General features: G+C 40.8%; 1 long non-coding RNA gene across 1 annotated transcript; it reads right to left on the bottom strand.

The window, feature by feature from the left end:
• Window positions 1-10,304: 10,304 nt before the first annotated feature.
• LOC141337533 (uncharacterized) lies at window positions 10,305-14,630 on the bottom strand. The gene is made up of 2 exons (XR_012355768.1): window positions 14,507-14,630; window positions 10,305-11,312 (listed from the first exon to the last, which is right to left on the bottom strand). It is a non-coding gene; the product is annotated as an uncharacterized lncRNA (long non-coding RNA).
• Window positions 14,631-17,145: the final 2,515 nt, after the last annotated feature.

Raw genomic sequence — 17,145 nt, 5'->3', positions numbered from 1 at the left:
GGAAAGCACCTCCATCACACCACAGTTAGTGGGTGACGAGCCGCGGGCTGCGCACCAGCCGGAAAACACTGACCATTTTGAGGAATAGAGCCGTCTCGTAGAAGGGGCTCTAGCCTGCGTGATCGTGTTTAATACTCCTTTAGGGAGTTCATCATATATTCGCTGGTGGCCCAGACATGAAGGGACCACAGCTCTGGGTGAGGATGCCAAATCGAGCCGCTGGCCTGAGAGAGAAGGTCTCTCCTCACTGGTATCGGCCACGGGGCAGTGCTCGTCAGCTGCATCAGCGCTGGGAACCAGGGCTGGTTTTCCCAAAACGGCGCTATCAGCAGTATTGAACATCCTTTTTCCCTGACCCTCTCTATCACCTGAGGTAGGAGAGAGACGGGGGGAAAAGCATAGAGATGACGGCTGGGCCATTCGTGGGCCAGCGCGTCTCTGCTTTTTGAGTAAAATTCCAGACAGTGAGCGTTGTTCGGAGACGCAAACAGGTCTACTTCCGCTCTGCCGAATTTTTTCCACAGTAGTTGTACTGTCTGTGGGTGTAGAGACCATTCGCCTGCTGGAACATTGTTCCTGGACAGTCTGTCTGGCCCTATGTTTAGAAGCCCCGGCACATGCGCTGCTTTCAGCGAGCGCAGGTTGCGCTGAGCCCATACCAGGAGGCGTTCTGCAAGTCTGTATAGGTTTTTGGACCTGAGACCGCCCTGGCGATTTATATAGGAAACCACTGACATGTTGTCCGAGCGGACTAGTACATGGTTTCCTTTTATTTGGGGACAGAAGCGCATCAGCGCGTTCTGTACTGCCAGCATTTCGAGGCAGTTGATATGCAGGAGCTTTTCCCGTTCTGACCACTGGCCAAAAGACGGTCTGCCCTCGAGCAGAGCCCCCCATCCCGAGGTGGACGCGTCCGTAGACACCACTTTTATTCTCGAGGAAGTCCCCAGGCTTACACCTGACTGGTACCAGTCGACTGCTTTCCACGGTTTCAGGGCTGTGACACATTTCTGATTGACCGTGAGACGAAGCCGACCGGACGCCCACGCTTGACGCGGGACGCGCGCTTTCAGCCAGAACTGCAGTGGGCGCATACATAGCAGACCCAGCTGCAGAACTGATGATGCTGAGGCCATGAGACCCAGCATTTTCTGAAATTTTTTGAGCGGGACGGACGCGCCGCAGCGGAACGAGCCCGCTGTGTGCTGAATGTCCGCTGCGCGCTGTGATGACAGCCGCGCTATCATTGACAGCGAGTCCAATTCTGTGCCCAGGAAGGAAGTTTTCTGACTGGGGGACAGGGAGCTCTTCGCCCAATTGACTCTGAGACCCAAATTCTCGAGGTGATCGAGTAACATGGTCGTATGCTGTACAAGCACTGAGCGAGACTGCGCTAGAATCAGCCAATCGTCCAAATAGTTCAGTATGCGCACACCTTTCAGTCTGAGAGGAACGAGCGCTGCGTCCATGCACTTCGTAAATGTACGGGGTGCCTGGGACAAACCGAACGGCAGGACTGTGTACTGATATGCCTGGCCCTCGAAGGCGAATCTCAAAAATCGCCTGTGACGTGACGCTATCTGTATTTGAAAATATGCGTCTTTCAGATCCACTGACACGAACCAGTCTCCTTGGCGAACTTGCGCGAGGATTTTTCTGGTCGTGAGCATCCTGAACCGACGCTTCACCAGCGCTTTGTTCAGTCGCCTTAGATCTAATATGGGTCTGAGACCACCGTCTTTTTTCGGTACCAGGAAATATCTGCTGTACAGCCCTCCTTCGCTTTGAGCTTGAGAAAGGGGCTCTATGACCCCTTTGCTCAATAGTTTTGCCACTTCGGCTCGAAGCAGGTGTGCTGTTTCTGTCTGCATTGTGGTCTCGACGCGCGCTGTATAGCGGCGCGGGCGTCGGTGAAACTGTAGCGAATAGCCTCCTTTTATAATGTCCAGCACCCATTTCGAAACCCCTGGAAGCTTTTCCCATGCGTTTGCATGAATAGCTAGAGGTTGAATACGAAGCGTGCTCCGTTCTTTCAGTAACGGAGTGGTTTCGGTGTGCTGTGGCACCAGAGACGTGCTCGTGACATTCGGGGTGTGGGGCACACTGATAGCGGGAACTATTATGTCTGTGTGTGGATGTGGTTGTGTGGCAACAGGCACATTTAACACACTGCAAACACCGTTCACCTGCATGCACGTTAGTTTCGTTTTTACAGAAACCTTTTGACGTGCATAATGTGATGTCTGTGGGCACTGTGAAGTGGGCACGTTTACCACATGTGAAGCGCAATCGATCTGAGTCGATTTTATGTGCGCGGGGCCTGTGTGACAGGTTTAGAGGATGGATAACCGAGCCGAGCCCGACAGTACCCGACGGAACCCGACGGGCCGGGCCGGGTTCGGACAGATATTTAGAAAGGATGCTCGGGTTCGGGTCGGGCTCGATTACATCAGCGCGATAGTGCGCCTGTGTTATAACAGCGCTTTTTGCCCCGTGTGCACTGATGCGCTCATCTGTTGACATTTCCGAACGCCTTCCTACAGTTGCTTAATAAAAGCGGGCTTTCCACACAAAAAACTGCACGTGTCATTAGTATGAGAAAAAAAAAAGATTTTAACTGTGTCGGGCTGGGATCGGGCTCGGACATAAATATCTTAATGCCTGTCGGGTTCGGGTCGGGCTCGGTTACTGCTCTGTCGGACGCGGGCCGGGCTCGGACAGAAAAATGCGGCCCGATCCGCACTCTAGACAGGTTGTGCTTGTGTGTAGAAATGGGCACTGGGAAGTGGGCATTCTGACTACACGTGAAACACCATCGGCCGTGGCCGGTTGTGAAGCGCAATCGATCCGAGTCGATTTTATGTACGCGTGACCTGTGTGACAGGGTGTGCTTGTGTGTAGAGATGGGCACTGGGAAGTGGGCATTCTGACTACACGTGAAACACCATCGGCCGTGGCCGGGACACCAGAAAATACACTCTTTTTTGGATTTATCTGGGTAGCCGTGAGAACGGCTTTTGAGTACAGGCAAACGGGCGACAGAGCCGGTTTGTTGGCTGCAAAATACACTGGAACAGTCACATTTCTTGGAACTGGACGAGCGAATACCTTTGGTGGGAGTCCGGCGACAGCGGGACTCGTGCACCGTCTTTTTCCTAGCTTTGCTAGGACAGCTTTGGAGGCTCAGGTTTCAATTCAATTCTGGGCCTCTGGCTGCGTCCGACGGGACGGCGGCCTGAAGAGCGGGAACGCGGTCTCGCGCCCTGCATTCGGTGACGCTGCGAAGCTGCTGCGGTGGGCTGAGGCTGAGTTTGTGAGTTCTGCGCGGGCGGTCTTCCACGGCCGGCAACAGAACTAGAACGCTTCGGCAGGAAGTGCCTCATCGCCTGAGACGCTTTCTGTACCTCTGCGAATCTCTCCGTGAAATCCTTGACAGAGGATCCGAACAAGCCAGCAGGTGAGAGTGGGGCGTCAAGGAACGCGGTGCGTTCGGACTCGGCCATTTCTGAAAGCGTCAGCCACAGATGTCTCTCGGTTGTCGTAAGTGCGGCCATGTTACGTCCCATGGCTTGTGCTGCGGACTTTGTAGCGCGGAGAGCGAGGTCCGTGGCGCTTCTTAAGTCCGGCACACAGATCGCTTCAGAGCCTTCCTCATCCAGCCTTCGGAGGAGGTCAGCCTGGAAGATCTGCAGCGTGGCCATAGTGTGCAGCGCTGACGCGGCCTGCCCAGCGGCGGTGTACGCGCGGCGGAGCAGGCTAGACGTTTGGCGGCAGGCTTTTGAGGGCAGCGCCGACTTAGCACGCCGTCCAGCGGAGGGCGGGCACAAGTGGGCTGCAATCGCCTCTTCGACCGGCGGCATCGATAGGTATCCTCTCTTCTCGGCGCCGTCTACAGCAGAGAACGCAAGAGAAGAAGAAGGGCGCACTCTCGTCGAGTGGGGGGCGCTCCAGGACTTAGCCAGTTCTTCATGTAGCTCAGGAAGAAAAGGCGCCGGTTTCGATGCGCTTGAAGCGCGCTCCCCTTTTGGCAGAAAGCAGCCGTCCAGCCGGTTGCGAGCGGGCTGCTCTGGTGAGGACCACTCGAGGCCAAGGCTCGCCGTGGCCTGTGTGAGGAATCTCATCAATTCTGCCTCAATTGATGCTCTCGTACCTGACGGGGCGTGTGCGGGGGGAGCGAGGTCCGCAGAGCTCTCCCAATCCTCACTGCACGACGCCAGGATAGAGCAGGAATCCTCCTCCTCCTCCTCCATGACAGTCCCTTCGTCAGCAGCGTCGACGCAAGCGGAGGCAGCCGCCCTCAGCGAGCGCGATCACCGCGTGCTCCTCACCCAGGCAGGAAATGCAGATATCGTGGCGGTCCCCGACGCTTTTGCTCTTTTATGACCGATTTATTGAAAGGATATAATCGCCGGAAAGCGCAGCAGGAAGGCACGGAAGGCGGCGTGGCCAGCAGCTTCAGTGGCTCGTCCCGCTGAGATGCTTGCAGTCAAATGGCCGCTCATTATGACCGCGAAGCCCCTCCTTCTTAATAAAATAGCCAGTTGTTGATTAGTAAAGTTAGCGCGGCACTGCAGCTGCAGAAGTCCCGGTTGCTATCGAAACAGTCAGCGTTCTGAGATGTGCGCTTTTTTAACGATATTGCAGCACAAGGAACAATATTTATGAGGCAGCTCTTGTCAGATTTCATTGGTGATTTCAAATATGAAATTCAATCCTTAGCTTGGTGAACATTTTTGGAGAATTTGATGTTTCCCCATTCAAAGAGATAGAAGCTGCACTTGCATGCCGGTGAGGCGTTTCAAAGATGGCCGCCGAGTGACATGACTTGCCTTAAAGGGACTTTGGTTTAGATCAGGGCTGCTCAACCCTGCTCCTGGAGATCTACCTACCTGCAGATTTCTGTTCTAGCCCTGCTCCAACACAGCTGTCTGTAATTGTCAAGTGCTACTAAAGAGATTAATTAGCTGGTTCAGGTGTGTTTCTTCAGGGTTGGAGCTGAACTTTGCAGGATAGTAGATCTCCAGGAACAGGGTTGGGCACCCCTGGTTTAGATGCTCTCACAACGTGCGTGCCGAGGACATCTACTGGTTGAAGTCGTGTAAATGCAACAAAAACACAGTTATCGTTGTATTTATAGTTATCGTTATTGCTCTTGGTGTGAAGGGCCTTAAGACTTGTTTATCATTTAAAATTAATTGGAATGTATGCTTAAAACAATACAAAACAAGTTGTCAGTTGTTGTTTTTTTTTGCTTCAGTAACTTGTTTTAACAATGTTTATATATTTTTACTGGGAAAAAAAGTAGGCCCATCATAATAGCGATGTGTCGATTGGTCTTAAATTGGCATTATTTCAAGTCCTAATTCTTTTTTTTTATAATGAGCACGTCTAGGTTGAATAGACCACAATGTTGAGTGTGGAATTAATGTGTTTTTTTTTTTTTTTTTGGTGAATGCGATAATGAAAGCGTATCTATGTGACTGTATATACCATTAAGAGACAGAAACTGTTTGAGCCTGTAAAGTGGGACGAGTAAAGTCCCAATTTGATACATATTGGATTAAAGAACGTTCCAATGGCTTGAGATCACATCAAGCTTCAATGCTGAAATGAGAAGATTCTGGATTTCCTGCCAAGAAACGTATGGTGATTCTTAACTCCTGGGATATGGTTACAATGCCATTGCTAAGTAACCGACCACATCACTGCATCGACACATTAAATGACATCATATTCCTCCACAGGAAGCATGACATCATGTATTACAGTTCAGATGTTCGTGATGATAACTGGACTGAGGCTCACCATATCTCAATACTGGGACAAAAAAGCAAATCATACATTTGCTTAATATTTCTGCAGTGCCACAATCACTTCCAGAAGCCAGTTGGATATGGGAATTTATGTGCAATGCAAAGCTGTTTGTACCTCTTTGTTTTAGTGTGGAGATATTTCATGTTAGCTTAAATAATGTGTTTTTGTGATTTATGTCTAGGTTACACCTCAATGAGCATGATTTATGCGTGTTGTCTTTATACAGACTACACCCCTTTTTTAACACAATTCATTACTGGTCTGTGTACAGTATATAAAAAAGCTGACCAACCACAAACTCAATTATTTTGCACAAACTAAGGCGTTGCAGTTTAGACTTGTAAATTCATGTTTTTCTAATGTACCATTCATTGTAATCTTCTGTACTATGAAAACTGTAAAAAGTGTTGATTTGTTCACACAGGGTCAATAATTCTGTTTAATTGTGATTAGTATCGCTGTAATGTATGTTTAAATATTTCTGAACATGGTGTGGCGCTTTTATTATTGCCTAAAAAGTGTACTTCAAGTGATGCGCTATTCACGAGGGCTGCAAATAATATTTAGAGGAACTTCAAATCAAAGAGCTACACCGTTGTCTTACAACCTCAGTTTGGAGCATTTAACATTTGATAAATGGTCAAATATTGGTCATTAGAAAACTTGTTGGAATAAAGTAGTACTGTCTGCTTAAATCGAAAGATTTTATTGGAGAAAACGTGAGAGGAAATACTAAAACCAGTTTGAGAACAAGTGAGATTGGACCAAAAAACAGTCATAAGGGTCATTTATTTTTTATTGTTATACAACATTTGATAAATAAGCGTTTTACTGATTCGTTGGGATAGGACAATATTTGGCCAAGATACAACTATTTGAAAATCTGGATCTGACGGTGCGAAAAAAAAAATCTAAATACTGAGAAAATCGCCTTAAGTTTAAGTTCGTAGCAATGCATATTATTAACCAAAAATAAGTTTTCATATATTTACGGTAGGAAATTTACAAAATATCTTCATCGAACATGATTTTTACTGAATATTCTAATGATTTTTTTAAAGAAAAATCGATCATTTTGACCCACACAATGTATTTTTGGCTATTGCTAGAAATATACCCGTGCTACTTATGACTGGTTTTGTGGTGTGTTTGTGTGAAGGCACGTCTATATTTTCTATTTGAGGATGTTTCTGACAAAATTGTTAGTCCACCTAGCTGTTTTGTTCACACAGTGGACTAACTGTGTACAGACCTGACAGTGCAATGTTAGCGTAGCCTTTTCAGAAAGCCTTTTGTTTACATACAATGTACCACAGGTCCATTGTGTGTATATGTGTGTTGACACTGCATTTCAAATACACGCCTCCTTTGAGCTCATCTCTATGGAGACAAGTTTACTGTGTCATGGGAAAGAGCTAAATTCATTTTTAGAAATGCATGTAGATTATTTGTTAGTATTCATCCACTACTTCCGCAGTAAACATTGTGATTCACTTGAAGTAAATCTGAATGAAAATGCATTAGTTTTGCCAGAAGCACAAATACAGTGAGTACATGTAAAATTGGGGACATGTGAATAAGTCTGCAGTTACATAGGCAGGAAGGGAGAGATGTTTCACACAGATTGTTGATCTAGTGACATTGTTCTCATGCGTGGAAGATCAATCCTGACAGCTCACTGAGGGAGAGATGTGTTACAGTGATTGAGATTGAGTGTTGTAGCGCCACCTGGAGGATACCTATGAATAAAATAACTGTCCTAATTGCGAAATTGTGGAACTATCTAAATGTAAGCATTTTCGCAATTATTTTTTTCATTATGATTATAGGGTTATTTACTATGACAGAAAGCAGTTATCATTTAATTTAGTTACTTTATGATGTCTCTAAAGGTATCACAAAAACAGAAATGTATAATATAAACTGGGCCATTCTACAGAATTGGTGCGAACTGCTGTTCCACAACAAAAACACATACTTGAAAAGCATTTAAGAATTCAAATCTTAGATGTTTACTCACGTTTTAAAAATACTAGTAAGCAATATACATCAAATGATCATTTATTGAGTTACTTTCAATTATGTCGAACCCTAAACCGTAAATTTCAATTTATGAAAATGATATTGAAATAATTTTTGCATTTTATTCCATTGTTCTTTTTGAAAATATTCTTTTGATTTTTGGAAAAAAAATGAAACTGTATATAAAGAAAATGTATATATGCAGTGATGTGGTCGGTTACACATTTTCATGTGTTTTAGACCATTGGCAGAGACTGATTTTAACTACGCCCCTACATTTATGATCGGGAAATATTCATGTGTTCCTCGCTCTCATAGCTACTTGTTGAGTAGACAGGCCCTATCATTTTGACGCAAATGAGTTGAAAAGTCTGAAAATCTGTGTGTAAGTTTAAGGAATGGCACTTCCAAACGCCTTTTTTCTGCAATTAAGCACACTTTATTGAGTTATTCCATAACATTTAGTTTGTATATGTGTACAAGTTTTCAGAATTGTGCTAGGCTAACTATGTGCTGATTAGCGTCTTTGAGCTGGGCCCAAAAGTATCTAAAATTGTCACTACTGAAACAGTCACAACCAAAAGTCATCATTGTTTCAGTATTTACAAAAGGGAAGACATAATCGTTTATTTGAGCGAAATAAACAACATTTTAGTACAGTTTTAGTATGGTTTAGTAGTGTTTTGGTATTAGTGTTAAAATTCTGTAATGTGAGGTGTTCGCTACCAAAACATTGTCACTACCCAAAATGTGCAGTCACGACCGACACTGAATTATACTGAATTATCAACTAAAATGTTATAGTGTTTGGATCAGTGTATATTCAAACTAATGAATCTTTAAGTTTGAAATCAGTATGATCAACTTTTTGCCTTTTACAAAGAAGGATTGAATTCGAAATACAACAAATCTCATATATAACGCTTAAACTGTTGTTAAAATTGTAATTGTTATAGATTTACCTCAACTTTTCAATAAAATAGCAAAAATATATTTACAAGGATTATGTAAGCAAATCTTAATAGTTAAACCCTTCTTATTAAAGTACATGTTACTGTTTCGGTAGTGACAAATTTTGGGGGAGGACAAATATTCCAAAACTTGCTGAAAATACAATATGAGACGTAACTGCACTATTACTAGAAATGTGTACCTTGGAAATGATACAATTTGCATACATACAAAATTTGTGGGAAAAGGCACTTTTTAAAAAGATGTTACCAACTCTGACTTTAAACCAGTTTTGTAGAATGGCCCATATAATGAAGTAAGCTTGTTGACTACCCCCTCAGAAAAACCTTCTATGGCAGTATGGCAGTACTTTAGTGCAATAATGTTGTGTCATATGGTAATAATATGGTACGTAGCAGGGCCACAACCAGGGCATTTTCATAAGGGGACACACTTTTTATGATCTGAGAAATAGACATTCACCACAACAATGAAAACCCGTATTATAACTGAAGCTGATTAAATTCTACATTTTAACAGAACACCAAAACAAGATTCAACCCATTTTACATTTAGATTTTTTTTCAAAGGACTCACGTCTGATTTAAACCTTAAATCTTATATGATTTATCTATGAATTACGTAATCAGATTCCAAAAATCAAGTACTTGTAAATAGAGTATATTACATTACATAATGCTCATAATCAGATTACAGTTACTTTTTTATGGATTACATGATTACATATTATTAACATAAAGAGATTAAATCATTTATAATTTATTGATTCTCCCTAATTTTTTTTTCTCTTTTAAATTTTCCTTTCTAAAAAATTCACTGTGTGTCATACTATCTAACTTTGACTATGTTCACATGTAAATGTAATATAAATAATTTCACAATCTATGCTTCTGAATTTGGGGGGGGGGGGAATTTAGACCATTTAGACCATGCATAAAAAAGGGATTCCCAAACATTTTAGCTGGTCAAAACCATCTAAAATTTCTATTTTTAGTGTTCAAGTGTTTAAATAATTTTTATTTGACATTGTAGGATTTAATTTATTGTTAACTTTTTATCAACTCACAAACCCACTGCAGTTCTTACATTAAGCCCAGTTTAGGAAATCCTGGTTTAATGAAGTCCTTACTGCTTTTCTGGGCCTTGAACGTGGTAGTTGCGTTCTCTTGGACTACATCCAAAATATCGTAATTTGTGTTCTGAAGATGAACAAATGTCTTACAGGTTTGGAATAACATGAGGGGAGTAATTAATGACAGAACTTTCATATTTGGATGAACTATCCCTTTAATTTGTATGTTAGTGAAGTCTGTGACCACTAGAGGGAAGTGTTTTATTAAAAACAAGATGACTACACAGTTTAGCAGTAAGGTTTTATATAATTGATCCCGTGCACCTTAATAGAGTGCATTAATAAAATTAAGAACCTTTTACTTTGACTATATGTTTGTGTGTGTAAGTACATCATGCATAAATAGAGACAACTTTGCAAGAAGTGTTTTACGGAAACATGAATCTCTCCAGTGTTTATTGAATATATATAGTTATTTACATATTTCTCAAAGCACTTTCTTACCTTATTGAGGCAAATTGTTTTCAAAAATAAAAGTCACATTTCAAATTGATCAGCCAACCAGTTGCAGTCCAGTGGGCGGGGCTAAGGCTACCTGGCTACAGACATATGCCTAGACACACACACTCGCGCACACACACATACAAGCACACACACACAAACCAAAATCATTTCCGCTCTTCAGGCCATTGTGTCTAGAACAACAGTAACTGGGACGTGGACTGAGACATTGACATCACAATGACATCACTCCATTGACCGGTTTAAAGCTGATGCAGAAAACTTGACTGTGCTCTTTATTTCTCCATATTGACATTTTGCATCTTTCACCTTTGACTGGCGTACAGATTGATTGACTGATATATTTGCAAGGGTGAGGTTACGAACAGTGGTTGTGCAGTTCTAAATCTCTCAATGACGTATAAAATCTAAAGCCGTACCTTTATATCCAGTGTCTGATTGGGGAAAGTATATATAGGAGGAAGTCTGTGGACATTTATGTTTTTTTTTCAGTTACAGTCTTCATGCAGTCTTTGTTCAGCTGCATCTGAAGTTCAAGGGTCACAGTTACATCACCGTATCTCACTGAAAAAAAAAAACTGACCTTTTGCAACAAAAATGTAATGTTGCCATGGACACACCACACTGCTTTGTTTGGATTTCCAGAGGCACCAATGAATGGTGAGTTGAATTTCTGACCTTTGCTCTGCAAGCTTGCAGGTAGGTGGCATTGAGTACTGTTCAAGTGTCTAGTTTCCATTGAGGGGTGAATCTGGATCTTTGACCCGGAGGAGCAGTGGTTTGGTTAGGGCTACCTGACCTTCTGTAGTTCCTCTCTGAGCCAGGCCGGTAGAGGCTGACCCAGTCTGTGCAGCAGCTTAGATAATTCAATGTTCTGATCCCTGTAGAATCTGGAGAGAAACGCTCGTGACTAGAAAAGGAAAGAGTAAAAAGAACACATTTTACTGAGCAGAACAGACTTTTGTAAAGAATATAAGTGTGAAATAGGACACAACTTCATTTTCGGTACAGGTCTTTTGGTTTGGCATGCACCTGCACCGAACAAATGCAGTGGTGGTTTGATCAACTCAATTTTGGAACTTAGTTTCCCCTCTAGCAACTTTTTCAAAGGACAAAGGATATTGTTGGTTCAGCTAGATAGGGTGGACGGTATTTCAAGAAAGATGGGACCATTTATTTTGATATACTTTGATGTTGCGAGCAGAAAATAACAAAGGACACAGAGTGAACTGCCTCAGGAAAAATAAGGTTTTTGAGGAAAACATTGCAGGATTTTTCTCCATATAGTGGATTTAAATGGGAGCCAACAGGTTGAAGGTCCAAACTGCAGTTTCAATGCAGCTTCAAAGGACTCTACACGATCCCAGCCGAGGAATCTCTTATCTAGCGAAGCGATATGCCATTTTCTTAAAAAACAAAAAACAAACGTAAATACTTTTTGAACCACAAATACTCGTCTTGGACTAGCTTGACCTCACGCATTACATAATCACACACGTGTGACGTAGGTGAAAGTACCGACCCAGTGTTTACCAAGTGAATGTGCAAAGAATTAAAAAAAGGTAAAACAACGATGCCTGACAATTTTGAAGTTGTAGGAGTGTTTTTCGTCCTACCCTACATTTTTGTACCAATGTACACAGATGAAGAACTACCACGCATGACTTTTCAGCACAACTACACTCTTAAAGGAGAAGTCCGGTGTGATATTGACCTAAAGTGTAATGGATCATGATACCGAGTGTGAACTTACCTTTCATAGCTCATCTCGGCTTGTCCCCTGCACTACGAAATCTGGCACTAGTTAGCCGATGCTAACAACAGGTTGTCCTTCCTGCTCGACACTCGACTTATCGTGACTAAATTCAAGATGGCGGCGAACAGTAAATTTCCTAAAGTTACTGTCTGTATAAATCTTCTTGTAAATAAACTACCGGTGCTTTTTCAAAGTTCTCAATGTCTCGTTTTAAATGTCAGGGCCCTTGGAAGTCTACCAATGAAGTGTGGAGCTACTGTGTGCCTCGTAAATGGTGTAAAACAGTGATTTATTTACATGGCTAGTCCGATGCCCGATGCACCCTCAACGACAACCTGTTGTTAGCATCGGCTAACTAGTGCCAGATTTTGTAGTGCAGGGGACAAGTCGAGATGAGCTATGAAAGGTAAGTTCACACTTGGTATCATGATTCATTACACTTTAGGTCAATATCACACCGGACTTCTCCTTTAAAAATAAAAGTTCTTCACGATGCCATAGATGAACCTTTTTTGTCTAAATGGTTCGATAAAGAACCTCAACATCTGAAGAACCTTTCTGTTTCACAAAAGGTTCTTTGTGGCAAAAGAAGGTTTTTCAGATTATAAAAAGGTAAGAAACAGATGGTTCTTTAAAGAATCTTTGACTGAATGGTTCTTTGTGGAACCAAAAATGGTTCTTCTATGGCACTGCTTGAAGAAACTTTTAAAGCACCTTTATTTTTAAGAAAGTACTTGTAAGACATGCATCGCAGAGCTAGTGCAAGATGAGCATTTGTGGTTAAAAAGTATATATATATATATATATATATATATATATATATATATATATATATTTTTTTTTTTTAGAAAATGACCTATCGTTTCGCTAAATAAGACCCTTATTCCTCGGCTGGGATCGTGTAGAGCCCTTTAAAGCTGCATTGAAACTACAATTTAGACCTTCAACCTGTTGACTCTCATTAAAGTCCACTATATAGAGAAAAATTCTGGAATGTTTTCCTCAAAAACCTTAATTTCTTGATTGAAGGAAGACTTGAACATCTTGGATGACATAGGGGTGAGTAAATTACCAGGTCATTTTTATTCTGGAAGTGAACTAATCCTTTAAACTTTTTCCACTAAGCGCTGATGCACACATTTCAAATTCAGGCTAAAATACATTTTGAACAAATATTTTGCATCCAAAAAGGAAGCACCTCAGACCTCTGATTAGTAATCCACTGTTTGATAAAAAAGGAACAACAAAGCAATTTTACGTTTAGTTTTTTGCTGTACCGAAAACTATGATTTCACAATTGAGGTACATAATAGTATGTGACCCTGGACCACTGGTATATTTGTAGCAATAGCCAACACAAAGTATGGGTCAAAATGATTGATTTTTCTTTTATGCCAAAATCCTTAAGATATTAAGTAAAGATCATGTTCCATAAAGATATTTTGTAAATTTCCTACTGTAAATATATCAAAACTTCATTTTTGATTAGTAATATGCATTACTAAGAACTTCATTTGGGCAAATTTAAAGGTGATTTTCTCAATATTTAGATTTTTTTGCAACTTCAGAATCCAGATTTTCAAATAGCCGTATCTCAGCCAAATAAGGTACAAAGGCTCTCACTGGGGTGCTGTCTCTTCAAAAGGTACACTTTTTAACATTTTGGGTACTAATATGTACACTTGAGGTACTAATGTGTACCTTCAAGCTACCACCGTAAGAGTCATTTGTAAATTTTATGGTTCTGGCTTCCGGTGTCATCTGCATCCTATTTTTAGCTGTACAAAAACAGCTTTGCTTCTTGATATTGCAAATTGTTGTGTCTTATCATATTATTTTAATATATTATCTTAATTATTAACACACTGGTTTGTAGTCCAAACAGTATTACCGTTTACTGCACGTTGTTATACTTTTCGTTATTTCCCTATCGTGGCTAATGAATCAGAAGTCTCACTCATAGGCCTTCTTCCACGTTAAAGAATAAGGTGGATAGATCCTTTAGGCACCTTCTCAGCTTTTGTACCTTTTTTTCTGAGAGTGTAGGTTTGGAATGACACAAGGGTGAATAAATGTAAGATTTTTTTTTTCTTGGGAGAACTTTTTGTCCGAAAAAATAGAGAAATATGAAGCAACAGTGAGAGTTGTTCTATAGGTATCAGTTATTCAGTACATGAGCCACAGACATGTTAGCTGTTGCAAAATTGAACAGTCAGAGGTCAGAATGAGTTCTCTCTCACTCTTTCTCTCTCTCTGTGACCCATATTACTCAGTGATGGCAATGCAGCTGTAATCATTAAAGATTAAAGGCTCCATTTTGCTCAGAGTTTACTGTTGTTAGGTGGTACCTCGGAGTCCATGGGTGGGTATTTGCGGCCCTTGCTCTTCCCCAAACATTTAGTCCTGCCCCCTTCCAACAGCTGACACCAAAAGCCCTTCTGAGGATCAAACCTGTAAACAAGAAGAGAGCTATTTACAATCTTAAAGACTTCTTTCCAACATCTTTCGAATTTGTGTGTTCATTGTGATATACAGTGGTGGCCAAAATGATTAGAACACTAGTATTTTCACTAGCTAAAAAATGGTTTTAAATCAGTTATTTCTCATTTGCTGTAGTGTATCAGTAGGAAATATCAGTTCCATTTCCAAACGTTCATTTTGCCATTAATGAACCAGTGAGATTTTTGTTTGCACAAGGAGTCTGACAACAGCCAGTGCTCCACACAGAGATCTGTTCTCATCATTATCCAGACTGTCTGGAATACATGAAGAAACAGAACAAACTGAGACAGACTAAATCCAGGAGAACTGTGGCAACGTCTCCAAGATGCTTCAATAAACATACCTGCAAAGCTACAGTACTGTTAAAAGTTTTAGACACTTGGGGATGCTGTCAAATAAGGATGCTGTCAAAAATAGATTTTATCTATCTTTATCAATTAACTTCAATTAACTAAATTAAATCAACATTGGGTGTGACCATCCTTTATGTTTAAAGCAGCTTTTGCTCTAGGTGCACTTGCACATCATTTTTCAGGTAGCTTTGCAGGTAGGTCTCTTGAAGCATCTTGGAGACGTTGCCACAGCTTTCTGGATTTAATCTCTCTCAGTTTGTTCTGTTTTTTCATGTCATTCCAGACAGACTGGATGATGATGAGATCAGATCTCTGTGTGGAGCACTGGCTGTTGTCAGACTCCTTGTGCAAACAAAAATCTAACTGGATTATTACAATTAATGGCAAAATGAATATTTGGAAATGTAAACTGATATTTTCTATTGACACACTGCAGCAAAAGATAGAAATAACTGACTTAAAAGCATTTTTTAGCTGGTGATATAATAATTTTAGCCACCACTGTATTGATCTCTCAACGGCTTTTTGATTTTTACACTCAGTAATGGAGGAAATCTGGAAAACTCCAGAATGTTCACACACACACACACACACACACACACACACACACACACACACACACACACACACACACACACACACACACACACACACACACACACACGACCGATGTCTGCTGTAACCTTGTCTGTCTGTCATATGAGACATGGGCTGGTTTGATAAGCATTCAGAAACACATCAGCAATCTCTAACAGCTCTCAGCAAAATGTGATAGAAAATGTGTGTGTGTGTGTGTTAGTGTTCGTTCTTTGACAAAGCAGTAAGCAGCGGGTACTTTGAAACATGAACTACGACACATTTGTGACACAATGTGTTTTTTTTTACTCTCTATCTTCACTGTCTTTCTTTTCTTTTTTTGCTCTCACTCAATCCTACTTCTTTTTTCCTGCTCTACATTTTTTTCATCAGATATTCAGTCTTTCGTCTCAGTCCCAGAAAATACAGAGAGAATAAATAACATAAGAGCCTTTTTTTTTTTCTAACTCTGGGCACTTTTATATCCCCAGAGTGATTTATTTTAAAACTTAAGATTTGTTTTTCCTTTTTGCTTTATGCATGTCATATTAAAAAATGCCATGAAAACTTTTTCCTACTGTATGCTTTTTTTTCAGCAAGGTAAAAAAAAAAAAAAAAAATGTTATATGAAATGCCTTGGTTGCTTAAAATATTGTTATTTTTCTCAAGTGATTAAGTGATAATCTTATCAAAAAGTTAAGTCAGTGTACAATAATTAATATTTATAAAATTTTATCAAGAATAATATTTAATCATCCATAATTTGCTGCAATTATGCATTCAAAGCTGATTTGGGAACATTCAGAATGCTTAGTAAATGTATTATTTATTTGTAATTTATAAATCAAAGCCAGACACAATGTTTAACAAACATTTGGCTTCAGCCAAATAACATATACAGTCAAACCAAAAATTATTCAGACACCAGATAAATTTGTATATTTTTTTACTAGTGAGTACAGGACACTATAGTTCATTAATGTAAGTGAGGATAGCAAAATCAAGTAAATTGTGACATATTATACCCAAAAATTCCTCATACAGTGGACAACCAGTTAAGCTGATAAACATTTGGGACCAAAAATTATCTAGACACTTTGGCCTGACCATGTTTTGCTTAAGTATTTTAATTGCTAATGTGACCTTTTTAAACCACAGATTGAACAAAATTAGGCATTGCTTGGTAATTGGTCAACCAAGTATTGATAGTTGTGTAAATATTGTCATACTAACAGTTGTCTGAATTTTTAGTTGATTGTAATCCATACCTTTCTATCAAAGTTATCTGACATTATCAAGATTTTGTTCTGACACAGTTTAACTCTGAGTTCTTGTCATATTTTATTACCATTATACTATAGTGAATAAACTGTGATAATGTAAGAAATGTTGAAGGTGTCTAAATAAATTTTGGTTTGACTGTGGTGCAACTGCACCTCTGGCAATCTGACAGCTGAGCCCCACACTTTCCTGTCATTATCCACTGTCTCGTCTGTTAAAAGCATGAAAAGGCCAAAAAATAAATCCTGTGGATTTTTTTTTGTGCGATAGAATCA

Source organism: Garra rufa, chromosome 6, assembly GCF_049309525.1.
Source record: "Garra rufa chromosome 6, GarRuf1.0, whole genome shotgun sequence".
In the NCBI taxonomy this organism is placed as follows: Eukaryota; Metazoa; Chordata; class Actinopteri; order Cypriniformes; family Cyprinidae; genus Garra; species Garra rufa.
This window is presented reverse-complemented; position numbering and strand designations above follow the sequence as displayed.